The following is a 13224-nucleotide window of genomic DNA, read 5'->3' as shown; positions in this document are numbered from 1 at the left end:
CTTATCTCCTAGCATAGAGTGATGTAATAAAGAGTAATAACAAAGATCTTATTACACTTCTAACCACACGTCGTGGCCTTTTTGTGGTCAACAATATTCTACTGAAATATTAACCACAATTCTTTGCTCTCAGGCATGTCATCGGGAGTATCACGTATTACATTAGGCAATTGAGCAATATAGGATAACTTCAGGCAGAGCACGCAAAAGCTGGTCATTGGTTCAGAAACGATCTGCTGTACCTAATAATAATTAGTTTGGTTGAAATTCTCTTACGATATCAAACAAAAGGCTCCAATATACTTTTTTTCGAAAGTGCAGTTTGATTCGAGCCAGGGCGTGTGCCAACTGTGTCAGCAAGCAAAAGTGATCATAAGGGAATGGCCAACATTCCGCTTATTAAACATTAAATGCATGTTACATAATCGGCCTAAACCACGCTCCACTGAGCAAACAAGCTCTATTAGCTACATCTGATTAAATTTCCCTATCTTAGTACATAATGAAACATACAAATCACTCACCATAAAATCCTCCAACGTTAACTGATGGCGACGAATGCGTAATTGCCGGTGAACTGGAAAGTTACTAGGAGCAGCTCCCTTCTCCGCATGCATTTCACTGCGCACTAGCAACCTCCGGCAAATTATGTTTTGATAGCGCATAGTAACGGTAACGAAGCAGTATAAAATCTGTCAAGCTGAAACAGCGCCGGTCTCTACGAGTTTGCTTTTTGGTAAGAGCAGACAACTACAACTTTTACATGCTCACAGTTCGCAAAAGGACATTTTGCGCGTTGTAAAAAGATCGATGACTTTATTTTGCCGTTGCGGTTTTCCGAACGTAAGATTATCTTAGGTGGTAGGGTGTGCGGTACACAGTGCCGCTTCCGATTACTTTCAGGTAAAGATATTTGCTACGCAGGAAACATATAAATTCAGAAAACGATAAAATATAGTGGAAACGGTAGTATGGATAGCAAAACTCTTTGAAATTCAAGGGCTTCCGCGTAGGGCTCGACTTTTACGTAGCTTCTTTAGGGGATTTTACAGCCGAGCTAAAATAGATTTTCTTACAAATTTCTTTGTAAGAATTTCTTTGAAGAAATTTGTAAGAAAACCTATTTAGCTCGGCTGAAAACAAATATTTGAAAACATTTTTGCTACGGTGCCTACGCAATAGATGCATATATAATGCTGGTTCTTGTTAACACAGGTTGGTAGTTAAAGTGTGTGTTGACTTAGAGATTATAAATATACACATTTATTAGAGACTATATCAGCGAGTCAAGTAAAGCATTCATTCAACAAGACCATGGCCATGGCGTCTGCATTAATATGAGTTACTACAATTCTACAAATACAAATCTACAAGCATCGGTGAGTTAAACCTACCAACAGTTTATATGGTGTCAGAAGAACGAACCTAAAGAAACATGGAACGACTATTTGTACCTGAGCAGCTGAAAGATAGTAACCTGGCAGAAGGATGGAGAAAATTCAAAAGAGAATTTGAGCAATTTTTAGAAGCAACAGAAAAAACTGAAGCTGCGGGTAGGGTAAAAGTAAATATACTGTTGAGGGTTATAGGTGAGCGTGGGAATGATATTTATGAAAATTTTCCGCTCACAGGGACAGACAGGCTAGATTACGCAAAAGTGCTAGCCGAATACAACAAATTTTGTGAGCCCCAAGATGAAAGTTTCATATCTAGACACAGGTTGCTGTGCATGAAACAAGATGGCCTATCGATAGAAGAATTTGAAACAAAATTACGCACACAAGCACGAAAATGTGTGCTCGGTGAACTGACAGACGATCTGACATGTCATGCTTTTGTGGAAGGTGTGGATGAGAAAAAGCTGCGCGACAAGCTGCTAATGAAAGCAATCGAGGGAGGACTAACGCTAGTCAATGCTATCAAAATAGGAAGAGAATATACAGCGGCAACAGAGCATATGAAAGATGTTGGAAAGGAACTAAATGAAGGAGTTCACAAGGTGTATGTGCGCAATGACAAACCAACAGGGACGAGACAGAGCACCGAGCCTGAGCGACAAGACAATGAGAGAAAAGACCAATTGCCATGCAAATTTTGTGGACGAAACCACAGAAGAGGAGCATCTAATTGTCCAGCATGGGGTAAGCAATGCAAATACTGTGAAAGAAAGAACCATTTCGAAGCCGCATGTATGCAGAAAGCTCGGGATCGGAAAACTGGAGACCAGTGTATGACAATGGGAGAACCTACCCGAGAGTATGATGAACTCCTAGCAATCACGGTAATCAAGGATGGCAAGAAGCTGATAGCTAAACTGAATCTGGATGGCAGAGAAGTCAGATGTCAGTTAGATACAGCAGCAGCGAGAAATATTATAACATCGGACTATTATCGGAAGCTGGGCCGGCCAACCATGAAGCCTAGCCCGGTCACCCTTGTGACATATGATGGCACCGAAATACGCAGTGAGGGAAAGGTGCTACTGACGTTTGATGGACTCAAGAGCATAGAATTTGAGGTAGTGTCACCCAAAACGTCCCAGATACCAATTGTCGGATTGGAGACATGTCTGCAATTAGGCCTAATACATACGGCAGCTGAAGTCAAGACAATGCAACAGAAAATTAACATGGAGTGGATAACACAGCACTACAAAGAAGTTTTTACAGGACTGGGGGAGATGCCGGGGGAATATGAGATTCGAATAGATGACTCAGTCAATCCAGTACAACACCGACCTAGACGAACACCAGTAATGTTAAAAGAGGACATCATCGACAAGATCAAAGAACTGGAGAAGGCAGGAGTAGTGTCAAGAGTGGCTGAGCCCACATATTGGATTTCCTCACTGGTGGCCTTTCGAAAACCAAACGGAAAAATACGACCATGTCTAGACCCAAAGGACTTGAATAAAGCCATAGTGAGAAACCACTACCCTATACCCACATTGGAGGATGTGCTGCCAAAGCTGACAAAGGCGAGATGCTTCTCACTGTTAGACGCCAAAGATGGCTTCCTTCAAGTGAAATTAGCTGAGATGTCCAGAAAGCTCACGACATTCTGGACGCCACTGGGGAGATACTGTTGGAACCGCTTACCATTTGGACTAAGTTTGGCGCCTGAAGAATACCAGCGACGATTGCACATGGTGCTGGATGGTCTAGATGGAACAGAAGTTATAGCTGATGACATACTGTTATATGGAGTTGGTGACACCGTTGCAGAAGCACGTCAAGATCACGATGAAAAGTTAGTGAAAGTGCTAGATAGACTCAAGGAGAAAGGTGTTAAAATAAATCGAGACAAGATGAAGCTACACTTGTCTGAAATCAAATACATGGGCCACCTGCTAACGACGGAGGGCATCAAACCTGATCCTTCCATAATCCAAGGATTGCGAGATGTGCCATATCCTAAAGACAAGCAGGATGTGAAGCGATTCCTGGGAACAAAAAACTATCTGGCAAAATTCATACCTCACTTGTCAGAAATGGCAGAGCCCCTAAGAGATATAGCGAAGGAAAGTGCTGAATATAAATTCACAGCGGTAGAACAGAAGGCATGGGACAAACTGGTAGCTACGTTGTCTGAGGACACGCTGCTTAGATATTATGATCCCAACAAACCAGCCGTGATAGAATGTGATGCCTCCACCCAAGGACTGGGAGCCGTACTCCTGCAGGAGGGCAGACCAGTTAGCTTTGCGTCAAGAACCTTGAATGGGACAGAAGAGAAATATCATCCCCTAGAGCTAGAATGTTTGGCTGTTATATTTGCATGCACGAAGTTCGACCAGTATATATATGGAAAAAAAGACATAACTGTGTTGTCAGATCATCGACCTCTGGAGACAACCTCAAAAAAGAGATGAACAAGTCCCCACTAAGACTGCAAAAGATGTTGTTGTCTTTACAGAGGTATGGCCTGGAGCTAGAATACCGCCCGGGACACGAACAGGTGGTAGCTGACATGCTATCAAGGGCAACGCTAAATACGGAAGATGACACAGCCTCTCAAAACAACAAATCAGAAGTATTTCTAATGGGACTTGAAAACAGTGATCCCACCGAATACACAGATATGACAGATGTAAGACTGGACAGAATGAAAGTCAGAGGAGCTGAAGACCCGACATATATACAACTAATGAAAACTATACTAGAAGGATGGCCCAAACGACGTGATTACTGCATCAAAGAACTGCAAAACTATTGGACCTTTCAGGAGGAACTGGCAGTGCGTGGACAGCTGGTATACAGAGGCATGCGGCTTGTAGTACCAGGGAACATGGTGGAAGAGATATGTGACGCACTACATGGTGCTCATCAAGCAGCAGAAAGCATGATGAGAAGAGCTAAAGACATCCTCTACTGGCCGGGCATGGCCGAGAACATACAGAAGACAGCCGAAGCATGCAGACCATGTCAGCTGAACAAACCAAAGAACCAAAGAGAAACTATCAGAATGCATGAAGTTCCGGTGACACCATTTGCTAAAGTGGGGACAGACATACTATATCACCAAGGAAAGCCACATTTAGTTGTGGTGGATTATATGTCAGACTACATCGAAGTGGCCAAATTGGAAGATGAGACAGTCGAAACAGTCATACAGGCGTGCAAAGCAATCTTTGCTAGGCACGGCATCCCCATCTGGGTACAAAGTGACAATGCTCCATATTATGCGAGCAACGAATTTAAAAGGTTTGCTGAAGACTGGCAATTTAAACACACCACTCCATCACCGACGCACGCCCAAAGCAATGGGAAGGCAGAGTCGGCGGTCAAGATAGTCAAGCACTTATACAAGACAGCGGCAGATCCTTGGAAGGCATTGCTGGAGTGGAGAGCATCTCCCAACAGAGACTTCTGTAGTCCCAGCGAACGATTATACTCACGAAAGTTGAGGACCCTGCTAGTGCAACCCGAAGAGACTTACAGGCCCAAGATACAGTCAGGAGAGGAAGTGGCACAAGCAAGAGACATCCGGCAACGGCGGATAGCCACAAGCTACAACAAAAGAAGTCACGACCTAGATCCTCTAAAACATGGTCAGTCGGTACTAATCCGGACAGTGAATGACCGAGCCCAGAGATGGAAACCGGCATCGGTACTAGAACCCCTATCCGATCGGTCGTACTTACTGCAGAATGAGGGTGGACATGTCATCCGGAGAAATCGAGTGGCTATACAAGCAGTACCAGGGGAGACACCCTCTCCTAAACAGAATGCGCCACCTGAAAGACAAGCAAGCAATCACCCACAAGGAAAGAAGAGAGGGGAACAGAGTATCGTACCTGATCAAGATACCCCAGATACGCCAAGGATCGCTAGGTCTGGACGACTAATCAAGAAGCCGTCCTATCTGAGCGATTATGTACAGTAAATCGCACAACGACAATCATTTATATTAACCGCATTTAACCAGATACGAAGGATGGATTTCTTCAAGCTATTATCACAACTACCGAACATTATATTATCACGCGCAGACCATCATCTACACGATCTGCACACATAATCACAAACATTATATGTAATAACACACTTCAAAAAGTGATGGGATGTTGACTTAGAGATTATAAATATACACATTTATTAGAAACTATATCAGCGAGTCAAGTAAAGCATTCATTCAACAAGACCATGGCCATGGCGTCTGCATTAATATGAGTTACTACAATTCTACAAATACAAATCTACAAGCATCAGTGAGTTAAACCTACCAACAGTTTATAGTGTGGATCCATGTGTTTTCACATATTTTGCTAAGTGTTTATTGCTGCATATCTGTTTTGTTAATACTGCGCTTTTATTTTTGTTCTCTCTCTCCCTCTTTTGCGGTTTTTATTCCGGCCAAATGTATTTTCATTAGCACGTTATTAAATATTATTGTTCATGCGGAGGTAATACAAGCATATTGTTGAATCAAATCATAGTTTTTAGCTTTCTTTTTGCTAGTTCTGTTTGTCGGAAACAATCGAAGTTATTAACTACTCAGTGAGTAGGAGCTCATTATTAAAGTAGCTATATTCCAGTAAATGTTTCGAGTATACATAAGTTTCTAGTATACCATAGTGAGCATTAATTATGCACCTAATGGCTCATTTGGATTGGTTTTAACAAATGTTTGTAATAAACCGTGTACTTAAAGGCCGGCTCATAATTTTTATCTTTTACAATAAAGAATTACTAGGTCATGTACCAATGCGCATGTACCAAGAACATGCCAAATTACTGCAGTCATATATGTTCTGTTTTTCAATTTTTAGTCATTTATTGACTCAACTATTTATGCTTTCAGCTCAATGTAAATATCACAGTCCTTTCGTTTAAAGCTGATGAACGGATGTGTTCTGCATCTCTCCATATTTCTCTGTATGGCTTATTTTGCTGTCGCTGATCAACTCTATTCAGTCGAGGATATTGAGAATTATGACATAAAGGGCAGATTCAGCAACTCATGAAAGTGTGAGCTAATTATGTATCATGTCATTACTTTCATTTGTTTTAGCACCATCTTATCAGTTCCCTTGTTTTCTTTAGATTGTTGTTTCATTGTTTAAGTTTTTGACAACTATGATAATGATTTACTTTTTTGTGGAGGTCAGTATGTTTTAATGACTAATTTCTGCATTTGATGTTTCATTTCAACATCCATGTTTATGAGGAATTTGAACACAGGGTGAACATAATGGATGAACACAATGGATGAAAAGGATATGAGAAAGAACTACAGATTCATCACTTGAAGCTGCATGATTTGGAAAACAACAGCCTTCTAGATACCTCGAGATTATGAAGGAACTGCAAGACAACCATGAACAAGGTAAGTTGCTAGATTTTTGCTCAGGTAAAGATTGCTACACGTAAATGATGAAAATCAGTCATTTTCATGAAATGATTCAGACTCAAAATACTTGCATATTACCGGAAGAAAGAACTATCTAAAATGTTTCATCAACATTTTAAATTTATGCTAGTAGTTTTCATATATATGTTACAAAGTTGAATACCCTAGGACACATATGTATTCACGTGATCTAACGTTCGCATTTTCGCGGAGTCATCCTCTCGCAAAAATTTCATGAGCGAAACTAAACTATCATAACGAACGAGCGAAAACGCAAAGTTAAATGGCTTTATTCATTGATATATACAAGAAAATCGTTATAATAAAAATGCAGACAATTGTCGTGTGTGGTCTGGCTCAATGGGAAATTTCTGGTAAACTCATTATAGCTATTACACTGACTGAGCAGCATGGCAAAGCAAATTAAGAGGATAATATCAGTTTAGTCACCAAATTTGTAACTGATGAGGATGAATGTCTGGTAGGTGAAGTCATAAATTTAAATGATAATTGTTGTAGCGATGAATTTTATTACCAACCAAAAATGATATCAACCTTCACCAGTTATGTAGTTTTGGTTGTGAAGTTGGTTGTGATTTATTTTCTTCTTTTTGGGATTTGAGTGTGAAAGATATGTGGAAGTCACGGCGAAAAGGACCTAGACGTCATTGATAGTCCAAGAAACAAATGGCAGCAAGTGATCAAATTGAGTTATCGATCTCGCCCACACATTTCAGCCTGTGGTTTACAAATACGAACTAGTACCAAATTGAAAAATTTTTCTCATTAGCAAACTGGACCTGAGGAATGTAATCTGTGTTTTCCACTGCATTTATTTTCACATCACGGTATTTTCGCACTCATCAGAGCCACGAAATTAGGTTGCAGCGAAATTTTACCCTGCATGCTACACACGAATTTAAACACTAGCGAAATAAAAGTGTCCTAGGGTGTCTGTTCTCTTATATAAATAGTTATTTATGTTAAATGCTCTCATCATTGGGTATCCCAGTATTCATTGTTTGAGAGTGAAATTCAAATACAACTTGCTTTTGTCTAAAATGTTATCCCACTTTTTGGAGCTCATTTTTTTGGTGTTCCATCTATTAAACATCTTGTAACAAGCTACGAGCAGTGCTCAATAGCTTATCTACTTTTCATAAATTACTGAGGTTATTTTGAGGCTGAATTTACATAAAAATGGGTTTAACTATGAACACTACTGTATGATTTTACATAGTGGCTAATGGCAGTCTGCGAGACTTGATAGCGACGCGTTTAAGTCTCTCAGACTTTCTCGGTACCCAAAACATTTGTGACGCTACGTAACAGAAACTGAATTTAACTTAAATGACTAGATTTCTAAATACACTTACAAAACCGAGTTTTAATTATTTACTAAACTTGCTGTCATATTAACTTTTTGTTAGCTCATTTCTGTTTGGCGCTTTCTGCTTCACGATTGCTATGACCTTCAGCAAACATTTGAACAACTCTTTCAAAATGATTAGAGAAGATAGATCGAGCGATACTGTTCTCGAATTTGGTCGCTCACATATTTGGCTATATTGTGGTCATCGAGAAATGGGTTGTATGCTTGGATGTGAAAATTTTCTTGTATCTCCAAGAAAAAACTTGTTCGAAATGCTCATCGCATCTCTATTTCCTTGTATGTTGGGGCACTTCTTATTAGTGATATTACTGTATACAACGACCATACCCTTAGTTATCAACAAAACTCATAGGATTTATTTTTCACTTTCTATGAGTTCCTCTATTAGGATCACTCTATGTTTAGGCTACAGTTGTAAGGGGATTCAAAAAATGAAGGCAGAGTTGGACAGAATTGCTAAATAATATTTACCAAGACTCAAACTCACAGACCAGCTAGAGTTAAAGCGGACGGGTATGCATAACTATAAATGAATATGTTTTCTACCTTCACAAATGGCTGGCTAAACTGCATGTCTCCTCATGATGCTGACACACATTTAGTTAGAAAATGACATGTGGACTAAACATATTAGGGTTTACTGGAAGCTAAATGATAATAAGGCTAGATATTTGATTGAAGATAACTCAATTTCAGATAGTTGTGATTTCCTACTGCTATCACCGTCTTGCTACCACAATATAACTGAGTTCAAGGACTTCTGGTCAATAGTAGCCAAATAGCTTGCCATTTCATTCAACCGAATATCCAAGAAATAGTAGGAATTGTCTGCTTTTCTTCTCCTTAAAGATGAACTTACACAAAGTATTGATAGATTTGATCAGAAAGTATCAGTATTTATTATTGATTTGGTGTTTGAGGTAATCTGACTTTCAGGGATATTTTAACATTAAAATCATTTAAACATTCATATAAAGAGACTATAGTTCGTTCAGCAGTTCCATGTGCCTTAAGCAACCGTAATGAGTAATCAACACATGTACAGTTAATTCATGAAGTGGTGAGGTGGCTGAAGGGTGTACTGGTTAGAATTCCGAAGCATAAACTGGAGTACCCTTGTTCAATTCCAAAGTGAGGTAACTTTTTTCTAACTCTCTTCGTGTGTCTGAGGACAAACGGGCGCACACTGGTCTTATTAAAATCAATATTCTAATAAATGTAAGGTTGTTGTTTCGAATTACATAAAATCTTCCATATAACGCAAAAAAATCATGTCGGTGCAAGTTTTCAAACTCAATTGGAATAACTATAATTGCAAAGCTAGATTAAAAATATTTTTTTCTGTCTCACTAAACAAAGAGAAAACTACAAAAAACTGTTCTGAATTAAACATTTTGAATATGCTATTAATAATAAGTGTATAGCAATCTATAAATATTTACATTAAAATGTGTGAAAATGTGTTAATACAAAAAAAACAATGGGCAGTTGTATTAAATTATTACTGAATTATTATATTAATTGTCTGAATTTAGTCAAAATTGTGCTACTACAGTTACTGTAGTAGCACAATTTTGACTAAATTTTGACACATATATCTGCATAGTAAATCGCTGGCTGTGCTACTACAGTAATACTTCAACTTATGTGTGCTCCAACATACGAGAAACTTGAGGGACGAGCTAGCTTCTAAGCAAGTTTTATCACTAACAGACGAGCCATGATTGAGATACGAGCATGTGAGTCAGTTGCCAAGTATGTCGGAGGTGTTTTATGAGAATAGCATCACTCTGTATTTTTCAACTGCTCTGGTTATATTTTTGTACCGTGCTTTTTGTGTGCGATTTTCAGTGCAGAAATATGTAAATTAAAAGTACTGTGCGTAGCCTGAAATTTTGCCAGTAAAATGAAAGATAATGGAAAAAAAGCAAATAATAACAATTGACGTTAAATGGAAAATTATTGAAAAATATGCAAAACTAGCTTTGCCACCTGGCGTTGCCCATGTAATAGAAAAGTATTTGGACAGAAAATTGATTTTTATTTAGCATATAACAACATTTGCCATTCTAACTTTCAAACTACTTATCATGAGAAAAGTTTTTTATCTTATAAACAATGAGAAATAGTGAGAGTTTTGCTATTACCTAGTGTAATAATGTGAGCGAACAGCTTCTTGTGACATTACGCTCTGACCCGCGTATTGCTCTGATATAATGACTTATACTGGCAGGCTAGAACTGCGACTTCCGTAGTCCAGTGGTGAGATTGGTCCAGATGAGTCCAGATTGGTGAACGGCTAGGTCCGGGATTAAATCATCTTCGGTACGAATATTTATTCCAAGATTTTAAGATCTATAGCCGGAGTCCTGACGGAGTTTGAAAAATATGTATATAGTGCAATTTCCGCATATTTATGGTTCCAAAGAGACGGACAGAATGGAGTCGTGTAACCCTTAATATTTAACACAATAGCAGATTTCAACTATAGCGACATTAGCAATTAGTGACATCATTTCATGCGCCTTTTCATTACAAGTATTTTAACCGCTCTAAAGTTTTGGTTGATTTCAGCCTTGGAATGTCTTTGCAGTCAGATTACCCCAAACATCAAAGATAATCACAAGGGGTAGACAATTACTAATACTTTTTTATAAAAACTTTATCTTTCAAAGCGCTTATTTATTTGGTTAGATTAAAGACAAAGGTTATATAACCGTAATAAAGACAGTGCCCTCCTGGGTAATGATGTCCCTCGTATTCGATCTTTTCTCCTTATGATGACACACACAATGTTTGTTTGTCCCAGTCATTGAACAGTTTTTTGGCCGCATTATATCAACAAAAATTACTATCGAGATTAAAATTTGGCAGTTTGTCGGCTGGGTTGTACTGAGTTGAACGGAACTAGTTTTTTATGCTAAAGTTTGATACTGCTTAGCGCAGTTGAGACATTTGCACATAAGACACAGGTAATGCCTTTGATGGAAACTTTACCGAGATATAATTGTGTTCCAGGACTATTTGAAAGACAGGTTGATCCATGACACGGCGGAAAAGAGAATGCGATGAAATGACTATCAAAATTGTTGTCTTAACACCCATTATTTTCTAAATCCAGTTTGTAGTATGATCTCAGTCTTTCTTAAATGGTATATACGATATTTAACATTGCTTGTAGCTTGTCACCGGATGTTTTATGTGCTGGATGTCGAGAAAAGAGAACTAAAAAGACCGCGATTGTATCATAAGCTAGCGTTGTTATTGGGTCAATTGTAGGCTAGGTTACGCCACTGAATTAACGATATCCGCTAAAAGCAACGCGTTCTAAATGACATCGCTTTGGGACTAAATGCAAATTAATTTCACAACTGTTTGGAATGTTTTTTATTGAGGCAATAAACATGAGAAATAGTGTAACCCTAGTGATCAGCATAGTTGATTTAGTATTAGAAAAGCTTCTACTCATGATGGTGGGAGTTATGGTTTAACTACTCAGTGAGTGTTAGCTCTTAATTAAAGTGGCTACATCTGTGTATATGTTTCCAATTGGGGAAGCATAAATTATGCACCTAGTAATTAATTTTGATTGGTTTTCACAAACGCTTGCAATAAGTAGTGTACTTAATGGCCGGCCTATAATTTTTATTTTTGTATAATAAATAGTTACTAGGTCATGTACCAATGTGCATGTACCAAGAATACGCCAAATTACTACAATCGTATATGTTATAGTTTTCATATTTTCCCTTTATTGGTCTAACGCATTTATGCTTTATGCTCACTGTAAATATTACAGTCCTTCCATTTTAGGTGATGAACTGATATGTTCTGCAACTCTTTGTATGGCTCATTTTTCTGTGGCTGATCAGTTCCATCCAGTTGAGGATATTGAGAATCATGACATAAGGCAGCAAATATTGGCAGTGTGAGTTAATTATGTATCATATCATTACCTTAATTAATCTGTTTTAGCACCATCTTAGCAATTCCCTTGTTTCCTTTAATTTCATGTTTCTTTGTTTAATTTTTTTGCTACTGCTAATAATTTACTTTTTGTTGGGGAGAGTTTTGGTGTTGCATGAATTTCAATACCTAAATATTCAACTTCAGCTAGCAGTTCTTACTAGTTAATCTGAAGTACAAAATCATATATTAAATGCTATTATGTTATTGCAAGATACAGAATGCTATTCGTCGAATGCCTCAGCTCTCTCCCTCATTTCTGCATTATTCATCATAAGTTATACTGGAAATGAGACTGTGTACAGTTAGGAGATAAATATATGGCCAATGAAAAAGTTAAAGTCTAGTAAAATACATATTAAAACTTAGCTTTGGGTATGTGTTTAGTATGCTGAACTGATTTAAGTTAAATTCAACATCTATGTTATACGTCTGTCTTGAATATAAGAACTCTGTAAGGTATGTACTGCTGCCACTGAACATGGTACATTACAATGTTACATTTTATTGCAGATAAGAATCACTAAGTACACTAAAGTTACTGCAGGTAACTAAAGTTACTAAAATTGACTCACTATTTTGTTTTTACTTTTGATGATTTTTACTAGGTGATTTTGCATTAGATAACATATTACAGACAAATATCTTTGTCAAAATCAGTAGAAAAAAAACTTGAATGTCTCTTAATCGGATTATTGTTATTAATTATTAACTATGATTATTATTATTAATTGGATTAAATAGTAAATTTTATCATTTCAATTCTATTTTATTAATTTCTGATATACCCTACCTGCTGGTTGCATTCATGATTGGCTTCCGATTGATGAAGACAATATGGCTTTCTTGACACAAAGAGCTTTTCATATAAGTAAAAACATATTTTCCCGAGTAAATATACGTATTTACATATGTAATTAATGTAAAAGCAAAATGATCATTTAAAAGTCAATCAGAATAATTCATTTGGTAGATCATTGTGTAAATCTTTGAGGTGAATCTTCTTTCAGTAT

The 13224-nt window shown here is 37.8% G+C and overlaps 1 protein-coding gene and 1 long non-coding RNA gene across 3 annotated transcripts in view; one reads left to right on the top strand and one right to left on the bottom strand.

The window, feature by feature from the left end:
- The window catches only part of LOC137396317 (uncharacterized), a 196011-nt gene that overhangs the window by 22363 nt on the left and 160424 nt on the right, over nt 1–13224 (bottom strand). The gene's annotated exons all lie outside the window — the stretch shown is intronic.
- On the top strand, nt 1058–12115 carry LOC137396321 (uncharacterized). Of its 2 annotated transcripts, none has more exons than XR_010978532.1 (5): nt 1058–1215; nt 6338–6470; nt 6684–6828; nt 8651–8758; nt 12059–12115. It is a non-coding gene; the product is annotated as an uncharacterized lncRNA (long non-coding RNA). The 2 variants fall into 2 exon arrangements; XR_010978533.1 differs by having other exon boundaries at nt 6304–6470.

Source organism: Watersipora subatra, chromosome 5, assembly GCF_963576615.1.
Source record: "Watersipora subatra chromosome 5, tzWatSuba1.1, whole genome shotgun sequence".
NCBI lineage: Eukaryota > Metazoa > Bryozoa > Gymnolaemata > Cheilostomatida > Watersiporidae > Watersipora > Watersipora subatra.
Note: the sequence above shows the minus strand (reverse complement) of the source record. Positions and strands in the feature narration are given on the sequence as shown.